Consider the following 18,467-nt stretch of genomic DNA (forward strand, 5'->3'; position numbering starts at 1 on the left):
TTGTGGATGCAGCCCTGTGTGTGTAGTAGCTCTGTTTGTGGATGTAGCTCTGTGTGTGATGTAGCTCTGTTTATGGATGTAGCTCTGTCTGTGATGTAGGTCTATTTGTGGATGCAGCCCTGTGTGTGTTGTAGCTCTGTTTGTGGATGTAGCTCTGTGTGTGATGTAGCTCTGTTTATGGATGTAGCTATATCTGTGGATGTAGCTCATTTTGTGATAGAGCTCTGTCTGCGATGTAGCTCAGTTTGTGATCTAGCCCATTTTGTGATGTAGCCCTTTGTGATGTAGCTCTGTTTGTGGATGTAGCTCTGTCTGTGATGTAGGTCTATTTGTGGATGCAGCCCTGTGTGTGTAGTAGCTCTGTTTGTGGATGTAGCTCTGTTTATGGATGTAGCTCTGTCTGTGATGTAGGTCTATTTGTGGATGCAGCCCTGTGTGTGTTGTAGCTATGTTTGTGGATGTAGCTCTGTGTGTGATGTAGCTCTGTTTATGGATGTAGCTCTGTCTGTGATGTAGCTATGTCTGTGGATGTAGCTCATTTTGTGATAGAGCTCTGTCTGCGATGTAGCTCAGTTTGTGATCTAGCCCATTTTGTGATGTAGCCCTTTGTGATGTAGCTCTGTTTGTGGATGTAGCTCTGTCTGTGATGTAGCTCTGTTTGTGATGTAGCTCTGTCTGTGATGTAGCTCTGTCTTAGTGTAGATCTGTTTGTGATGTAGCTCTGTATGTGATGTAGCTCTGTCTGTGATGTAGCTCTGTCTTGATATAGCTCACCCTGTTGTGTAGCTCTGTTTGTGATGTAGTTCTCTGTCATGTAGCTATGTCTGTGATGTAGCTGTTTGTAGATGTAGCCCTTTCTGTTATGTAGCTCTGTTTGTGATGTAGCTCTGTTTGTGATGTAGCTCTGGCTGTGATATAGCTCTGACTGTGATGTTGCTCTGTCTGTGATGTAGCTCTGTGTGGTGTAGCTCTGTGATGTAGCTCTCTCTGTCATGTTACTCTGTTTGTAATGTAGGTATCTCTGTCATGTAGCTCCGTTTGTGATGTAGCTGTCTGTGGATGTAGCTCTGTCTTTGATGTTGCTCCTGCTGTGATGTAGCTCTGTTGTGATGTAGCTCTGTCTGTGATATAGCTCCTTAGATGTAGCTCTGTCTATGATGTAGCTTTTTCTGTGATGGAGCTCTGTCTGTGATTGAACTCTGATGTAGCTCTGTCTGTGACGTAGCTCTTTCTGTCATGTAGCTCCGTTTGTGATGTAGCTCTGTGTGTGATGTAGCTCTGTCTGTGATGTAGGTCTGTTTGTGGATGCAGCCCTGTGTGTGATGTAACTCTGTTTATGGATGTAGCTCTGTGTGTGATGTAGCTCTGTTTATGGATGTAGCTATATCTGTGGATGTAGCTCATTTTGTGATAGAGCTCTGTCTGCGATGTAGCTCAGTTTGTGATCTAGCCCATTTTGTGATGTAGCCCTTTGTGATGTAGCTCTGTTTGTGGATGTAGCTCTGTCTGTGATGTAGGTCTATTTGTGGATGCAGCCCTGTGTGTGTAGTAGCTCTGTTTGTGGATGTAGCTCTGTTTATGGATGTAGCTCTGTCTGTGATGTAGGTCTATTTGTGGATGCAGCCCTGTGTGTGTTGTAGCTATGTTTGTGGATGTAGCTCTGTGTGTGGATGTAGCTCTGTTTATGGATGTAGCTCTGTCTGTGATGTAGCTATGTCTGTGGATGTAGCTCATTTTGTGATAGAGCTCTGTCTGCGATGTAGCTCAGTTTGTGATCTAGCCCATTTTGTGATGTAGCCCTTTGTGATGTAGCTCTGTTTGTGGATGTAGCTCTGTCTGTGATGTAGCTCTGTTTGTGATGTAGCTCTGTCTGTGATGTAGCTCTGTCTTAGTGTAGATCTGTTTGTGATGTAGCTCTGTATGTGATGTAGCTCTGTCTGTGATGTAGCTCTGTCTTGATATAGCTCACCCTGTTGTGTAGCTCTGTTTGTGATGTAGTTCTCTGTCATGTAGCTATGTCTGTGATGTAGCTGTTTGTAGATGTAGCCCTTTCTGTTATGTAGCTCTGTTTGTGATGTAGCTCTGTTTGTGATGTAGCTCTGGCTGTGATATAGCTCTGACTGTGATGTTGCTCTGTCTGTGATGTAGCTCTGTGTGGTGTAGCTCTGTGATGTAGCTCTCTCTGTCATGTTACTCTGTTTGTAATGTAGGTATCTCTGTCATGTAGCTCCGTTTGTGATGTAGCTGTCTGTGGATGTAGCTCTGTCTTTGATGTTGCTCCTGCTGTGATGTAGCTCTGTTGTGATGTAGCTCTGTCTGTGATATAGCTCCTTAGATGTAGCTCTGTCTATGATGTAGCTTTTTCTGTGATGGAGCTCTGTCTGTGATTGAACTCTGATGTAGCTCTGTCTGTGACGTAGCTCTTTCTGTCATGTAGCTCTGTTTGTGATGTAGCTCTGTGTGTGATGTAGCTCTGTCTGTGATGTAGGTCTGGTTGTGGATGCAGCCCTGTGTGTGATGTAACTCTGTTTATGGATGTAGCTCTGTGTGTGATGTAGCTCTGTTTAAGACATGTAGCTCTGTTTATGGATGTAGCTATATCTGTGGATGTAGCTCATTTTGTGATAGAGCTCTGTCTGCGATGTAGCTCAGTTTGTGATCTAGCCCATTTTGTGATGTAGCCCTTTGTGATGTAGCTCTGTTTGTGGATGTAGCTCTGTCTGTGATGTAGGTCTATTTGTGGATGCAGCCCTGTGTGTGTTGTAGCTCTGTCTGTGATGTAGCTCTGTTTATGGGTGTAGCTCTGTCTGTGATGTAGCTATGTCTGTGGATGTAGCTCATTTTGTGATAGAGCTCTGTCTGCGATGTAGCTCAGTTTGTGATCTAGCCCATTTTATGATGTAGCCCTTTGTGATGTAGCTCTGTTTGTGGATGTAGCTCTGTCTGTGATGTAGCTCTGTTTGTGATGTAGCTCTGACTGTGATGTAGCTCTGTCTGAGTGTAAATCTGTTTGTGATGTAGCTCTGTTTGTGGTGTAGTTCTGGCTGTGATGTAGCTCTGTATATGATGTAGCTCTGTATGTGATGTAGCTCTGTGATGTAGCTCTGTCTGTGATGTAGCTCTGTCTTGATATAGCTCACCCTGTTGTGTAGCTCTGTTTGTGATGTAGCTCTCTGTCATGTAGCTATGTCTGTGATATAGCTGTTTGTAGATGTAGCCCTTTCTGTCATGTAGCTCTGTTTGTGATGTAGCTCTGTTTGTGATGTAGCTCTGGCTGTGATATAGCTCTGACTGTGATGTTGCTCTGTCTGTGATGTAGCTCTGTGTGTGGTGTAGCTCTGTGATGTAGCTCTCTCTGTCATGTTACTCTGTTTGTAATGTAGGTATCTCTGTCATGTAGCTCTGTCTGTGATGTAGCTCTGTCTGTGATGTAGCTGTTTGTAGATGTAGCTCTCTCTGTCATGTAGCTCCGTTTGGGATGTAGCTCTGTCTGTGATGTAGCTGTTTGTGGATGTAGCTCTGTCTTTGATGTTGCTCCTGCTGTGATGTAGCTCTGTTGTGATGTAGCTCTGTCTGTGATATAGCTCCTTAGATGTAGCTCTGTCTATGATGTAGCTTTTTCTGTGATGGAGCTCTGTCTGTGATTGAACTCTGATGTAGCTCTGTCTGTGACGTAGCTCTTTCTGTGATGTAGCTCTGTCTGTGATGGAGCTCTGTCTTGATGTAGCTCTCCCTGTTGTTTAGCTTTCTCTGTCATGTAGCTATATCTGTGATGTAGCTGTTTGTAGATGTAGCTCTTTCTGTCATGTAGCTCTGTTTGTGATGTAGCTCTGTCTGTGATGAAGCTCTGTGTGTGGTGTAGCTCTGGCTGTGATGTAGCTCTCTCTGTCATGTTGCTCTGTTTGTAATGTAGGTATCTCTGTCATGTAGCTTTGCCTGTGATGTAGCTGTTTGTGGATGTAGCTCTGTCTGTGTGATATGTAGCTCTGTCTTGATTTAGCTCTTTTTGTGATGTAGCTCTGTCTTGATGTAGCTCTGTGTGTGATGAAGCTCTGTCTGTGATGTAGCTCTGATTATGATGTAGCTCTGTGTGTGATGTAGCTCTGTGTGTGATGTAGCTCTATTCGTGGATGTAGTTCTGTCTGTGATGTAGCTCTGTGTGTGATGTAGCTGTGTGTGATGTAGCTCTGTCTGTGATGTTGCTCTGTCTTGATGTAGCTCTCCCTGTCGTGTAGCTCTGTTTGTGATGTAGCTCTCTATGTCATGTAGCTGTGTCTGTGATGTAGCTATTTGTAGATGTAGCTCTCTTTGTCATGTAGCTCAGTCTGTGATGTGGCTCTGTCTTGGATGTAGCTCTGTAGTCTAGACCAGAAAAACCCAGCTGAGCAGGACTGATGGATTTAGAGAAAGCTAACAGGACATCCTTAAAGACATGGAGCCATCTGGAGTCAGAGGGGTCGCTCTGGCCTGGCTCTACACTTACATTAGTAACAGTTTGTTCAGACGGTCCCAGTACTGCCCCCTGTGGGTCACCACAGGAACTGCTGAGACATTTAGACCTGCAGTGTCCCACGGGGGCAGTACTGGGACCCTAATTATTAATCCTGTCTATAAATGACATTTGTACGGTAGAAATGTGTTCTTTTGTGGATGATAGAAATATTTTACGTTCTCAGGAGAACCTGCAGCAGCTTTTAGAAGTGGTCGGTGAGGAATTGTTGGTTTGACTGTAAATTTAAGTCACACTAAGATTCTGGTGTTTGGAAATGGTCAAACAGAGTCTCAGTGTGAAACTGATGATGTAAAGATGGAGAGAGTGTATGAAAGCAGGTTTTTGGGTGTTAACTGACCTCAAGCTCTGCTGGAAACTGCACAGAAATGTCTGGAAAAGTGAGTAAAAGCAGCAACAGACTAAATAAAGGAATGTTACATCCTTCATACTGCGCTCTGATTGGACCAAACAGACTAAAGCTGCCTACTAAAGTCATGCACATTATAAGAGAGATGGCCTATAGATAATAAATCATGCAGGAAATCATGATCACACTAATTTTTAAAGTCTAAGGTACTAAAAGTTAACATTTGATTCAGTTTAAAATGGCACTGATTTTATACAAGGCAGAAAACGGACTAGTGCCAGAGAACATATTAAGGTTAATGATAATGAGAACTAAATTTATATACTCTAATATACGGTGATACTCTCTATATACTATAATCTATAGACTTCTTAAAACACAGTCACAAAGTGCTTCACAAAACCCAGGGACAGACAAGCAAACCTAACAAACATTCCCCCAATAAGTACACAACCAACAGACACAACACGTGCGTACACACATCTATAAAAATGGGTTTTTAGAAGCTTTTTAAAAGAGACTACAGGTTGGGCAGACCTGACGTTACCTGGAAGTTTAGGAGCTGCCACTGCAAATGCACGATCACCTCTGGATGTAAAATTTGAATGAGGGACTGTTAGAAGACCCTGATCACACAACTGGTGGATTAGAGACTCAGTAGTTCCTTTAGGAGCTGGCCAGTGCAGGGCAGAGGATGTGATTAATACAGCTGTTAAACTGATCCTAAGAGTAACTGGAAGCCAGTGTAGAGATGTATGAACTGGAGTGATGGGCATGGCGACTAGTGTGTGTTAGTGTTCTAGCTGCTGCGTTTTTCTGCAGACTGAAGACGTGAAATGGAGGAATAGTTACAGTAGTCTAACTGGGAAAAAATCAGGGTGTGCATTCAAATTTCAGCATGATCTGCTGTTAATATGCATTTGGTTTTTGATAAGATGACTTTAAGCTAAAAGAAGCAGGACTGTACTATTTTAGTAACCTGAGAGTCAAAGTTTAAATGATTGTCAAAAACAACACCAAGATTCTTAACAGAAGACTTGATGTTGGTGGCCAGGGGCCATGTAGTGGCTGACCTCCTTATAAAAAAGGATCAGGGTCAATAACAAGAGTGTCAGTTTATCTGGGGTGAGACTGAGAGAAGTGTTCTCAAGGAGAGGAGGAGGAGATCGTTCTAATGTTAACCTGCAGTCTGAACAACTCTTACAGCCTACGTGTCTCAGTGTGTGTTATCTCTGGAACGGCCTTAAAATGTGTGAGAATCAGGAAACAGTATTCAGATCAATAATCTAATAGGCAGGTGGAAAAAAGAGAATGTGTATCCATGTGTTATTTATATATGTAGACATAATTATGTGCATGTTCTAACAAACGACTTATTTTTCTGAAGCTTCATTAAACCTTCAGGTTCAAAAACTTCTGGAAATGATCATTTGATTTTGGTTAGACTCTCAGTTAAGGAGGGAGAGAGACTAAGAAGCCCTGAAAACTTAAACAGCCAATAATTCTAGAAAAAAAAAATCACCACAGAAAACTAAGATGTACACTTGAACATCAATTTAATTTAATCAATGAAAATGTGCCCTCTATCTATGGCGCCCTCTCATTCTGCAGGACAGACCCTGAAATCCCAATCCATCCCCAAAACACAAGATTATAAAAGATTTCCTCCGATTAGTTCTTTTCCCCCTTTAATGCTTCAGCTCCAGTAATAATCCAAAGAAGCCTCCAAATGTCAAAAATAAAATGGGAAGGAATAATCCAGCCAAAAATCAAATATCAAAATCAATGCATTGCAAAAATACAAAAAATAATCCAAAGGCGGAAGACTCACCAGTCCTGGGAACGTTCCTCTAAGTTTGACTCTTACAGGTTCTTTTGTAGTGATCTCCAGTATTTACGGCCCTCCTTCTCCTACATGGAGGAGGTTTCACCAGAACAACACAGCAATCTTCAGACTTCTCTCTCTAGGAAACACTTTCCTTGCAGAGATCTGCAGAGTTACATCCAGGAGAACCAACCAAACCCTCTCCAAACATTTCACCTTCTGCCTTTGTTCTCCTTCAGCCCCTCCCCCACTTCACACCTGAGTCAACCTGGCTGCAGCAGGTCACCTGACCAGGCAGCCTGCAGTGACAGCACTAGGATAGAGCGTTTGTGTTAATGTGAATCCCCAAATCAAAACTAGCCAACCAGCCCCAAACTCTGTGGCTCAGTCACAATGCCTGTCTGTTTATTGGCTGTGTCCTTTTCTGAGATGCCTCAGATTGGTCGTTGTACATCCAGAACTACGTGAAGCCTCTGGTCTGCTACGTAGATGTTTATACATCAGGTGATAAAATCATAAAGTGCAGTGATGTTGTAGGAATACATAGATACACTTCCTTCCTCCTGCCCCTTCTCCAACTTTGAATTTGTGCTTACCAAAGGTTGAATAATTTTATTTTTTTTTTTTTTGAGATAAATAAAAATCAAACCTGTTATGGATGCATTAAAACGGCAGCAGAACATTTTTATTACTTAATGATTATAAAATCTAAATTCTGACAAAGTAACTTCATCAGCAGGAAATTTAGCATTTGAAACACTTTTACTCAGGGAAATTATGGGGATAAAAGTGTTATTCATAAAAAACAGGAGGAGAACAGGCAAAAATACATGGCTATAGAGGGCCAGAGCCAGCCTGAGGCATCAGTGACATAAGCGGCTCCTTAGGGCCTGGTCGCCACCAGGGGGCCCCCAAGAGCGAGGACGCGGTTCACAGGCAGTTCAGAAGCAAACTGAGATCAGCCAAGCTCCTTACACTGGAAGTCACATCAGAGCGCCGCCTCAGATTTAAGAGTTTTAGTTGATGTTTTAAATCAAGAGATTTGTATAACGCTGTTTTAGGATGTTATTTCAAAAGTGTTCATTAAAACAAATGAAACGTAATGTTCTTGAATGCACCACACAAAAGTTAAACAGCAGAGTTACACGAACAGGTTTCCTACATTTATGTTACCAAATAACTGTATGCACAGATTTTTTTTTTCTGCTTGGAGGGAGCTGAGCTGTGGAGGGTCTCAGTGTTTAGTAGAGACCAGGAGGAAGGATCTGAGGGAGCTGAGCTGTGGAGGGTCTCAGTGTTTAGTAGAGACCAGGAGGAAGGATCTGAGGGAGCTGAGCTGTGGAGGGTCTCAGTGTTTAGTAGAGACCAGGAGGAAGGATCTGAGGGAGCTGAGCTGTGGAGGGTCTCAATACCAATTTCTCAGGACCAATTTAGAGTCACCAGTTAACATAACCAGCATGTCTTTGGTGGTGGGAGGAAGCCGGGGTACCAGGAGAGAACCCACACGTGCACGGGGAGAACATGCAAACTGGGCACAGAAACGCCCTGACTAGGAAGCGACCCAGGGACCTTCTTGCTGTGAGGCAACAGCGCTAACCTCTGCTGCATCATGCAGCCCTTCTAAATGATTAAACGTGTTAAAGCTCTACACTGAGGTTTTCATTGTTTTCATCTTTCATTTATTATTTTATTTATGTGCCTCAGACCATGTTGACAGAGCACAAACAGAACCTACAATACAAATAACAAAAAGACAGCACACGGCATATATATCAGAAAAAGTATTATTTAAATAATAGAAGAGTTTTCTTCAAAAAGGCACCAAGTTTACAAATAACTCTAGGTTTCTCTGATTGCAACAAACATTAGTTTAAACATAGACGGGCGGTTTTGATAGCACTTTGGTATACACCTTTCTCGATAACTCAATATGCTCACACTCTTACACTCAAACAACAACTGGTACTCATCACCTGAACGATCATCATTACAGAGGTTACAGATCCTTCAGTTTCTGTCCTTTAGATCTCCCAGTGGCCTTAGGGATCCTGGTGTTGTTCAGTCTAAGACTGCAGATAGTTTGTCGATACTTTTGATTTCCACATAATAAATTCTTCTCCAGTTTGATCTCTTGTTTAAATTCTACATATAAATCACATGGTGTCATACTTTTCAACTCACTTTGCCACAGTTGCAGGAACTGGTCTTTGAGCCTTTGTTCAACAGTCAGTTTAAGCCAGTTAATGCTGTTACACTGCTGAGTGATCAAAGATAAGACAAACCACAGTCATCCAGTATCTGCTTCACCTGCAGGATCCATGGTGATGCATAAACATCTCTTTTATAAAGGCTGAGCAGATGCTCGTACATTACTGAGCTGAATTTAGTTTCTTTTCCTCCCATCAATCTCCCCCAGTCACCAATAACTCTTTTTCTGACTGACACTGAGTGGATGTCTTCCCAGCTCTCCATACACCATGTTATTGCATGTTGACATTTATTTTTTAAGATGTACTTAGAAATTTAAAGTGCAGTTTTTTGAATAAATCTATCTTTTCGTACCCCCACACTTCACAAGCATACAACATAACTGGAATAACTAGCTTGTCAAACAGCTCTAGAGCGGCATCTGCAGGTAGATCATGCTTCCTACATTTACAGAGCATGGCGAACATCGCATGGGAAGCTTGTTTGTGCAGCTCCTCCAGCGCCCTTTTAAATGAGCTGTTGTAATTAAAAGTTACACCAAGATATTTAAAGTGATGTACAATCTCTAAATTTCACCGTTGCATACAAACTTCAATTTACTAACATCAGCTTTTCTCCAACCAAAAACTGTAACCTTAGTTTTATCACTATTAACTTTTAAATTCCATTTCTTGCATAATTCATACACACAGTCCAGAGCTTTGTGTAAGCCTTCTTTTGTTGCAGACATGATAATTGTGTCGTCTGCGTACATCAATATCATAAGTTGAATGTAGTTATCAATAGCTGTGTCATCAAAAGTGATTGGTTGACAACCATTCTGTTGTAAACAGCAGGGTGATAAGTTTTCACCCTGTCTGACTCCTGCCAGGCTTGCAAAAAATTCTGATTTGGCACCATTAACAAAAACACATGATTTGATATTCTCGTACATGCTCCTTACAACTTTAAGAAACGATTCCTAGTTTTAACAATTTGTACCAGAGTGCATCCCTCCAGACTGTGTCAAAAGCCTTACTATAATCAATAAAGAAGCAGAGCAGGCGTTTCTTTTTATGACAAATCAACTACTTGTTTCAGTAAGAAAATATGATCAGTGGTGGAGTAGCTTTTCCTAAATCCTGCCTGGGCTTCTGTCAGTATAGATTTTCCTCACAGAAATTACATAACCTTACATTTAACACGTTGGTCAACAATTTCCCTAAACAGCTCAGGAGTGTAATGCCCTGTAGTCCTCAGGATCCCCTCTTCTCTTGTAAATCGGGACGGTAGGCCAAGGACCCAGGTCTCAGGAATAATTCCAGAATCCAAAATTTTGTTAAACAAAGAAACATAAAGGGGCATAAAAATGTCTGCTGTGCTTTAATGTACTCATTTATCACACCATCTATTCCTGCTGCTTTTCCTGGTTTTAGTTTCAAAATGACCTCCTTCATTTGTTTTTCAGTGAAAGTTGCACTAAAATCATTACAGATAAGACTATTTTCCCGGTGCCTCACACTCTGCTAATCCTTAAAGGTGCTCCTGAAATTCATGGAGTGGAATGGAGCAACCATCTTTTTCTCTCCTAGAGCCATTCAGCATCTTCCAGTAAAGCTTTGGATTACTTGACCTCAACCTCATCAGATCTCCGCTCATTTTTTTCTTGTAGGAGTAACGTGCTTTAAGTAGTTCTTTCTTGTACACCTTACTTTTTATCCTTAAACATTCAGCACTAACCGTATTTCTACTTAAACTGTGTATTTTCCTAGCTCTTAGTCACGTCTTTTTTGTCTGCATTCCTTGTTAAACCAAACTGCTTGTTTCATGCGTCTTGGTGCTTGTCTATGCTTTATCATTTTTGGGGAAATGCAGTCTTTTAATCATAATGCTAAGTTCCTTTGTAATATCTTCTACTGACATCATTTTGATTACATACCAGTTTAACCACCTTATCAAGCTCACACACTAAACAACAGGGCGCTCCACTCTGTGCGACCCAGCAGGATACCCAGCCTTACTCAGCCAATTTTTTTCGTTGTTTTAGCCACTGTTTTAAAGTTGTTTATCTGATTTTTTAACTGGGATGTGTGAGTGAACCATGCGGTCTTTGGGGACTATGGTGAAGTTTTTTGCACTGTTTTGGGTGTCAGTGCTACTTCTTCACTTTCTGTCATGTCACGCTGAGTGGACATGGCGTGACAGGGAAAGTCTCTCTCAGCTGTGAGCCCATCCTATCTCTACGGACGTCTAAAGCAGAGAAACTGTGCAGAAACTTGCAATTCAACTACCCAGCTGTGTCACAATAACAGTAAGAGGATGGGAATGAGGCCTACATGGCAAGGTAAGAGAGGAAGGGAGAGAGTGATGAAGGGAGGTCATGAAGGGGCCAGGCGCTCCTCTCAAACATCCTATAATCCACATGCAACAGCGTTGTACAAAAATCTTGTTGTCCAAAGTTGTCTTCAAAAAAAGTACAAAAAGAAATACTCAAAACTGAGCCTGACAACTGCTGCAGCAAAAAAAAAAAAAAAAACTATGACGCCCACTCAAAGTCAATTAGTTTCCTCAAAAGGGTGCTCACATGAGGGTTCATTGTGGTCCGCTTCTTGGTCTTTGAGCCTCTTTCAGGATTGATGCCCAAGAAGCGCCTGTCAATAAGCAAAGATAGTTTCAGTTTTAAATAGACTTATGTATTGCAGGCAACATTTATCAAGGTGTTCACCTGTGCCTTTTCCCACAACACACCCTAACAGACTTATAATGCAAACTTGTTGGATCTTCCTCTCACCATAAAATTATTTTTAGCCATTTTTAGCCAGGGGGCCTCAGGTTAGGTTTGTCTTAGGCAAAGTGATCTGGGCATCGTCTGTTGATTTTCTACTATAAGGGGCTGTATCAATGTGTGCCCCCACTCTATTTTAATTTCAGTTTATTTAGGATAGCCCCCTGAGATGCAGCATCTCGTTCAAATGTGTCTTCATGCAACTGGCCAGTTGGTAAATTAAACCAAACCCTGTTGGAAGTATGACAAACACATCCTTTTCAATAAAGGGTCTGAGAGCATTTTGTTCTGCTTTTAAAGAAAACTTGCGCTCAACTTCATTCAATACATTTACATTTCACAATAGATGTTTCGAAATCACATAGCCCGCCCCAAAACAAAATAAACAGCTGTGATTGGACCGGTAGGTATTCGTTGGACCATAGTCAGTGTAACGTGTAGATACCCAGACTGATCTGCACAGCGAAATGGAGTGAGTTCGCGAGATCAGGATGGTCTCACCAGGCTAGCCTCAGGCACCTTCTTTGTCAGCATTTTAGACCTCAAGACAACCATTGAGTTGGAAGCCTATACTATAATGTGAATTACAAGATTAAATGTGATCTTTATACAAGACCTTTGAATGAACTCCAGCGTCGACGATCCAGTGGCAGGATACTCAAGGTTGAAGACGTAATAGCTGCTGAAGAAAGCAGCTACTCCGTGTAAAAACAAAGGGTGTGGGCCCATTACGACATGACCCTCCATGGATATAAGCCATCCAGAGGGCTTCATCATGTCACCTGAAATGAACAGATACCACATCATGTGTTATGAGCACTTTGAGATCCATTTCAGATATAAAGTACCATACAAATGTAATAATAATAATTATTATTATTATTATTATTATTATTATTATTATTATTTATTGCAGTCATGTAGATTCCTAGAATCAAAACAAAATACTGAGTTAGAAATGTCGATACAAGATCCAAGTAACATGACCTTGAATGATTAAGCAGGGGGTGCTGGGGGGTTCTGCAGTATTAACGTCCACAGCAGTGGCACATGGCTGTAACATAGTAACACACAATAGCATAGATTTAACATTAAAGGATAAAAATTGTTCATTGTTCAGAGGTAAATCAGGTATCAAGGTAATAAATGGCGTCTAATGTAATCACTCATTTTGCATTTTAAATATTTGAATAAAAAAATCTTACATCAACTTCAAGCATCAAATTCTCCTTCGGCTCTTTGAAATACAACATTAGGAGCAGCAGGATGCAGGCAGCCTTGTCAGAGTCTGGATCATAGCAGGCCAGAGCATTGCGGATCTTGGGGTTGTCCAGTGTTGCACAGTAATCCAGGATGGTCTGTCCTCGTCGACTAATTGCCTCCTGCAGTTTCTGAAGGACGTCGACGTCTGTCAGGAGGCCAAAGTGTGAGAATAGGCGTTTCTGAGAGAAGAGAAACGGCCACTCCAGTTTGATCTCGGACATCGCTGGGGCAGGCACTTTGTTAAGGTATTTCCGCAGGATGACGTATGTCTTTTTCATTATTGGTTCTGCTCTTTCTGCCCCACTCATTCCTTCCTCTGTGTATACAGACATACAAATGTATTGTTAGTACCCAAGTAACAATTTGGTCTCATAGCCGCCCCCAAAACCCACCCCCCCACACACAGTGTTCAGATCTGGACAAATGACTAAAGTCACCCAAATTTGCATTAAACAAAATTCACCAAAAAGACAGTAGATTGCATGCCTGAGTAGATGTTGAGCAGATCCCTCTTCATATTCTCCAATGTTGCCTCAGTCTCTTCCTCTGGCAAATCTGCTGGGCCCCACCTCACACACCTAGGGGTGGACATCACAGGGTAACAATGCTATTGGGGGCGGTTATAGCTCAGAAGTTGGAGCAGGTCGTCTCATGACTTAAGGGTCAGCAGTTTGATTCTCGGTTGTGACTATCTAAATAGACCCATTCCACAGCAGTCATGTTGCAGTGTCATAGTGGGGTAAGCACAGATGTATTTTATCAAATGAATTAAAGTCACATTTTATTTAGTGTGTCACAGCCATGCCAGAGAGCCACTATGCACAATATCAGCCCCCTGGCTGAATCCTAAATGGAACAGGGCCATAATCACAGTTAATTACACCTGTGCTTCCTGTTTCAGGGTTATTCATGGTCATATACAGTGCTTTCGACCAAAATGTTGACAGGTTTTACCCGTATATTGCCACATACCCGTATTGGTCAATAGGACCTCTTGCCAGTCTGGCCTCTCCTGCCATTCCCATGCGTGGTCTTCCTTCTCTGCGGCGTCGAGCAAGAGTATTATTCCTATTTTTGTACTCCACTTTTGTTTTTACTTGTTGCAGAAGAGTGACATCCGTCTCCAGCAGTATCACCGTGCTTACCAATGTCTGTACCAATGTTTTTGGATAGCTCCTGAAAATAGGGGGTGGACAATTATAAAATATGTCACCATTGTGGCCAAAATAATCATGATAAACTATATTATTGCAATACGAAATATAAAGAAAAAAGGTCCAACTTGCATTGTATCGTAGTGTCAAACTGTAGCTTCTACTTTGAACCAGTATGGTTCAAAGAGAAACCTGAACACTAACTTGCAAACAGGCCAGGACAATTACCACATAAGCGTACAGCTAATGTGAGGATTACTTAAAGGAAAAAAACACGGTGAAACATCAGGCTGAACAACAAGACCTTCATAAAAACATGTGAATAAGTCTGGTTTTCTTGACTATACTAGCTCCGTTTAAACAAACCATGTTTACAGAGTCTTCACTTCTGCACCCTTGTAACATCATAGAGGTGCAGGAAATGAGCCAATGAAAACTACAAACAGTTGAAGGGGATGGGGCTGGGGATTGACTGACAGCTTGCACCACACTATGTTTTTTTTAATCACAATTAACGATAATATTGATAATAGTCCCATCCCCACCTGACAATGTTTCTCACAACGCTGTGGCACATGGCTCTGGATGGGTTGCGGTCGTGCTGCATCATTTGGTCCACGAGCATGACCACGAAGGCCTTTCTCTCGTCTGGCAATGGTCTTTCTTCTTTTTCCACTCTAAGTCGAATGGCTGATGACACCTGGTCCCAGTTGAGATGAAAGTCCACATGCCATGGTACGCCAGGCTGTGAAGTGCTTGACGTGCTTGGGGCAGTGCTAGGAGGGCTGACCAACAGTTGGAATGCTTGAGGAGTGGCCGCAGTGTTTGGAGAACTTGGAGCACTTTGATCTGGAGCAGAGACCACCTGCATATTAAGAGTAACAAGTCCTAGAAGGCACAAAAACAATTTATTAATTAAGATAGGGCAAGATGTAGGGCTAGGGGTCAATAGAATATGTGCATAACCGTGGTCCTGCTCCAGTACTTCCTGGAGGAAGCTCACACATTGGTTTCCTGTCAACACTATTGGATGAGGTGATTAGAAGTTATTCACGCGAGTGCCATTTGTTCAAATGTGACGTAATGGGTTGGGAGAATGCAGAAGTGTCCATTGACTCATGTTAAAAGATCGCTCTGATAATGCCACTTAAAAAAACGATAGTTAAAATAACAGGCACATACACTATTGGAATTACAAACTCATCATAACTGGGTCTGATTGTTTTTCACTGCTGTTGTTATCCAGTTTGGACATGCATGGAAGTAATGAGCATCAGCGGCATTCACTTCCATGTATTTCCAGATGTGAAAACAACAGCAGTGAAAAACAGCCCAGTTATGATGAGTTTGTAATTCCAATTATTATTTATTATTATTATTTATTATGCCTGTTATGCATTTCCCCAACCCATTACGTCACATTGAACAAATGGTGTGTGCATGAATAAGGTCTATAAGCTGTGCTGCACACCTGAGATTAATCACTTCATCCAATAGTATTTGACAGGAAACCAATGTGTGAGCTTGGGACTACAGTTATGCAAAGTCTATTGTCTACCAGTTGTGCCAATGTCCTAAGGCCCTAGTTCAGTGACATGAAAGAGTGACAAGTGTAATGAGTGAAAAGATGAATTTACCGTCCTTGATGCCCTTCATTAACTTCCGACTTTGGACAGGTTTGAGGTATTTCACCAGATCCCTCTCCTCCATCAAGGTCAGATCATCAATAGACTCGACCCCAAGCTCATCAAGCATGGTGGTAAGAAGGTCATCAGGGAGACCAGGCAAGTATGACCACACTGCTTCCTTCACCTAGTCTCATTAAGTAGTGAATCAAGAAACACTGTATAAGTGAGGTTAACAGTTAACAGTGGGCAGGATTTGCACCATTTTATAGCCTATTAAAGACTGTCAGTTAATGGACAATTAACTGATTAACGCTGTCAGTTAACCGATTAACAAAATTTCTCATTTTTGCCATCCCTACTCTGTATGCATATTTCCTACTATAGTCTGTTTAATCAACAAGGCAAATTAAAGACAAAATCAACTTTCTTCAAGCCTACCAAAAAATGAACTTAGTTTGCTGTGACTACATAGCCTGCTCTACGACTCAGGTCTCTCCTCACGTATCCTGTATCCTCACTTTCCTCCCTGCTCATACTGCCTCTGGAAAAGAATGGTGTAGAGCAATAAGGGACTGATCATACACATTGTATGCTGAAAGAGGATAGTAGTCCAGTAGATCTTCCTGCTTAATGCACACATAATTGTCTTGGGCCACTCCTCAGTCACAGTACACACCTATGTCACTTAACTTTACAAAAGTATGTTTCTCTGAGGCAAAATAGACTGAATTATGAACAATAACTAGCATAATCTTCCCCATAAGAAGCCCTTCATCACTGTTCTCTAGTAAAATGTACATCCCCCTTCTGTAATCTGTGCCTTTGACTGTAACATAGTTACAAGCCACTGCCGACTGTGACAAGAATGGACAACTGGCTACAGATGCCCTGATCCTGTCATTGTAATCCTCAACGTAAAAATCAGTCCCCTTTTCTACTTGTACAAGAGGAGGGAACAAGTTTCCCACACTCAAGTATGCTTGTAGAAGTTGGTGCCTCTCTGACAGAGTTTTGCACAAATTCTTAAAATTGTGCAATTTCCTGGCACATTGTTTAAAAAAGGTATGTTTGCTCTCAAACCGCAGTGTCCAAAGTCAAATAAGTGGGCCAAAGTGAATGATGAGAGATGGATAGTGGCACAGATAATGGTGCTTTGGTCTGAGGGGGGCATTGGGGAAAAGTCTTGTCCTGTTGTCTATGTACTCCTCTATGAGGACTTTAAGATATGCGACCTGGCCTTCTGTTATGACCGGTGCACAGATGAGCTCAACCATCTCCCTCAGCTGCAAAATGATTTGCCACACCTCATTTTCACAGGGATCTTTAATCCTGTCACCCACCATGAGTGGGAGAAGTCTAAGGAAATACCAGTTTTGAACTGCATGCCCACTTAGTTTGTCGCTGCTGGGAGAGAGGTCTGCTGGTTTGTCCTTACCATCATCACCTTCATATCTGAACTGGTCCTTGCACCGATTTAACTGCAGGTAAGTAAAATGATTCTCCCCACCTAAATGGCGAATATATAAAGGAAGGTCATAAGCTATGACTCCCTCAAATAGGTCATTGCCTAGACATGGTGGTAGGCCAGGCTGGCAAACATGGAAATGTGAAAGCTGATTAAAAGGAGAGTCAAACTTAATGCCGCATACAGAGTCAGTGGCACTAGTTTCCTGCTCTTGCAAATTATTTGCGTATGATTGGGCTGTTCTTGTGGTACCACACGATATAGAATTAGTCAGGAAATCATCTCTAGACACCTCACAGTAGCGACAAAAATAAACAGAGCGACTGAAGTTCTCCAAGAATCCCCCAATAGAACGTGATCCAAGGTTGTCTCCTGCAATGGCAACCAAAGAGCCCTTTAGTACAGTGCCATCAGACATGACTACACCTCTCTGCTCCAGAATTTTGAGGTCCTCAATCAGGGGAGCAAAAACCTTATTTACCCCAAAATACTTAAAGTCCTGTTCCCTACATAAGAGAACAAGTTGCATGTGATCTTTAGAAGATCTATTGTGAGGAAAGATGTCAGTCAAGGTTAGGTAAACAGCTAAAACCTTGTGCTTTTTTTTCCCTGAGCCCAGGGGGTTGACAACCTCAAAGGAATCTTGGTACAGTATCAAACCAAGTGTGGAAGGGTCAGCTTTCAACATTGGATTACTTTGAAATCCTTCTCCATCCTTGACATCCTGATAGACAGCATCAGTAGATGGCTGCAAACGTGTCATGGTATACTGTTCTCGTAGAGACTCATTTTTGAACAGTGTCACCAATGTCTCATGTATGGGCACATACTGAGCAAAACATTCTTTGTCATTTTCATCATTGCCCAAGAGCAAAGGCACGGGATGAACATAGTTAAAACACTCTTTAAAAGCAGCCTTCCTCTTTGCATCTGTACTGAGCCTTCCCCTGTTATAGAGTGTGAGTAGATCATCTCTGTTCATTTCATCAATGATGCTGCTTATAGTGGCCTGAGAGATTCCAAGTTCCTTCAATTTCTCACTCAGAATGTTAAGTGAATTAGACAGGCCAAGTTCATGAACACTTTGAAAGCCATCAGTAATGGTTTGTATGGTGCTTGCTGGTAAGAGTAGCTTAGATTGCAATTTCAAGTAGAAAAGTGTAAGGTTCTGTAAAAATAGGTTTTCATCCACAGCTAATGGCATTTCTGGTTCATCATGTTCACCAGCAGCTTCTGAATACGACTGACTGGGTCCTGGCAATGGCTCTGTAGTAATAGGCCTGTCTAGAACAAAGTCATCT

General features: G+C 41.9%; 1 pseudogene; it reads right to left on the reverse strand.

The window, feature by feature from the left end:
• Positions 1–11,407: 11,407 nt before the first annotated feature.
• LOC121517375 lies at positions 11,408–15,828 on the reverse strand (annotated as a pseudogene).
• Between the last annotated feature and the right edge of the window lie 2,639 nt (positions 15,829–18,467).

This window comes from Cheilinus undulatus, linkage group 11 (assembly GCF_018320785.1).
Source record: "Cheilinus undulatus linkage group 11, ASM1832078v1, whole genome shotgun sequence".
NCBI lineage: Eukaryota > Metazoa > Chordata > Actinopteri > Labriformes > Labridae > Cheilinus > Cheilinus undulatus.